Source organism: Curcuma longa, chromosome 12 (genome assembly GCF_044706935.1).
Source record: "Curcuma longa cultivar G26 ecotype Majalengka, Jawa Barat chromosome 12, ITB_CL_G26_1.1, whole genome shotgun sequence".
In the NCBI taxonomy this organism is placed as follows: Eukaryota; Viridiplantae; Streptophyta; class Magnoliopsida; order Zingiberales; family Zingiberaceae; genus Curcuma; species Curcuma longa.
In genome coordinates, this window is record NC_133872.1 from 10080768 (window position 1) to 10082995 (window position 2228).

Genomic DNA, 2228 nt, shown 5'->3' on the forward strand with positions numbered 1-2228 from the left:
ATGGTTTGTTTGGTTGTCATACTTTATCAAATTGCAATATTTGCATATCGTCGAAGTAGGATTCGTCAAATAAAAAGTAGGGAGGACAAATCGATTGCGCGTGTGAAATGGATGTTCAGCTTGACAAAAGAGAGCGATGAAATAAGTGTTAGTGAACTTCGAATGGATAGGAGAACATTCAAGATATTGTGTGATATGGTGCAAAACGTTGGAGGTTTAAAAGCCACAAAAAATGCCACAATTGAAGAAATTGTGGCCTTATTTGTCTATGTGTTGGCCCATCATAAAAAAAAATCGAACTATGAGTCTACTTTTTAATCGAAGTAGGGAGACAGTGAGTCGTCATTTCAATCTATGTCTTCGAGCAATTTTACAACTGCACAACATATTGCTCAAGAAACCTGAACCGGTACACGATGACTGTGAAGAAAATAGATGGAAATCATTTAAGGTAAGAATACTACAACAAATTTGACTTTCCACAGCGCGCAATTAAGCTATTCGCAGCGCACATTGCATGCTGCATAACTCCAATCTGTTGAAAGTTATAATTCATCCGCAGCGCGCGGGGCGCGCGCTGCGGAAAGTTGCATCCGCAGCACGGGGGCGCCCGCTGCGGAAAGTTGCATCCGCAGCAAAGTTACATCCGCAGCACGAGCGCGCGCTGCGGAAAGTTGCATCCGCAGCACGCAAGTCACGCGCTGCGGAAAGGTGCAATTTTTCGCAACACGCACCCCGCGCGCTCCGGATAATTATATTTTTAACAAATACACAAATATATACACAAATAGACCTATATACACAAATATATAATACAAATACAAATAATTATAACCTACTCAAAGCTCTAACATTTAAAATCCAACATACAAATATTAGATAACATCACATTCACAATTATAAAATCATAGTTCAAATATATCAAAGATAATCATCTACATCTAGTTAGACAAAACAATCCAAGTTCATGTTCATCTTTACTACAAACAGTATATCGATTCGTCCAAATCAGTCAAACAAAACTATAAACATCGATGCCCAAGCTACTGTGCTTCCTATTGCATCCTCAAAAAAAAGTATTTCTTCGTTTGGTCGAATTAGCTCCACCTTCTCCACAAGAACTCTATCAATCCAAACTTTCCAATAAGATCCACCAAGAGGAACATGATGTACTTTTGAATTTGGATCTGTGGATGCAATTCGACCTTCTGCAACAGCTCCATCAACAGACCAATGAAGCAGCTTACATTTAGCATTAACACTGATATCTCCAGCAGTCATCTTTTTCAGTTTTGACTATATCACAATAAACAATAATTAATGATTAAACAAATTTTATAATAGAGCATGCTATAAATAATAAACGAAAGTATAATTTACCTTAGAAGTGCTCAAGTAACAGTAGCCACTTTGATGGTGCTCTTCATACATCTCCCTGTCCAATGCATCGACGAACATTCTGAAAGAGACCAATCAATTTTCAGATATATTTGATTATAATAACTAGCAAACATAAATAACTGTTGCATGTAGAACATAGACAGTTCACAAAGTATGCTACTTCTACTGATGAGAGATAATTCACAAGTCATTGAAGAGGATTTCATTGGATTTCTAAAAAAGGCGATATTGTTTTTTGTCAAATGCAAGTATCAGTCTTGTTCCATGTGGGTGTTTCAGTACCTGGCTTGAATGAGAATTCTTGGTCATACTGACAGTGAACCAAAAATGGTGTCGGTAGGTGCCAATAAGGAAAAAACATAGGAGGAAAGAAGAATTTCATCGTCTACGGCTAGGACTACTGAGGGTATCTAATCCCATTTGCTCCCATAGCTTTCGTCTCTCAGTGTCAGTGTCGGCCCAACAGAGTCCTTTCGCCGTTAGTGTTCTTTTCGATCTCTATGCATTTTACCGCTCCACCGAAAATTCCCTCTACCCCTACCGTACTCCAATTTGATAGTTTCCACTGCCTGTCCAGGGTTGAGCCATGGGATTTGACCCGAGTAATCAATTTCACCCCCTTCTCTATGCGCCTATCCCTCCCTTCCTTTCCTTTTCCTCTTTCCTCCCCCTTCTCCACTGCTTTCTCCTTCCTATCTTTACACTTAGTAAACCCAGCCTTTATGTAAACAAGGATCTTTTGCCATTAAAATATTTCTGGGCACTAATCATTGTTGGCAGGCTTCATGAAATCATGATTATGCAATTTTGCTTCAAATTGTAAAAAA

General features: G+C 38.9%; 1 non-coding gene across 1 annotated transcript; it reads right to left on the reverse strand.

The window, feature by feature from the left end:
- Positions 1-1759: 1759 nt before the first annotated feature.
- LOC141843717 (18S ribosomal RNA) lies at positions 1760-2031 on the reverse strand. The gene has a single exon (XR_012603055.1). It is a non-coding gene; the product is annotated as an 18S ribosomal RNA (ribosomal RNA).
- Between the last annotated feature and the right edge of the window lie 197 nt (positions 2032-2228).